Here is a 288-nt window from a genome sequence, read left to right on the forward strand (position 1 = left end):
TATCATAATTAAAATACAAACATACGTAGAGACAGTCTCTCTCGACATATTTTGGAAATCATAAATAACATTAATGTGTTAAACGAGACATGAAAATAAAATGAATAATTAATACATGCAAATCAGCTGAATAATATAATAAATCAATCCACCAATACAGATAAATTATGGACTGATTCATGAATAAATTAACATAAATGCGAGTTCAAAATTAAATGACAATTAAATAATATCTTTACCTAAACTCTGGCAGTAACAGCAATGGTGATAATAATACCAAAGACGATA

Source organism: Penaeus monodon, chromosome 29, assembly GCF_015228065.2.
Source record: "Penaeus monodon isolate SGIC_2016 chromosome 29, NSTDA_Pmon_1, whole genome shotgun sequence".
In the NCBI taxonomy this organism is placed as follows: domain Eukaryota; kingdom Metazoa; phylum Arthropoda; class Malacostraca; order Decapoda; family Penaeidae; genus Penaeus; species Penaeus monodon.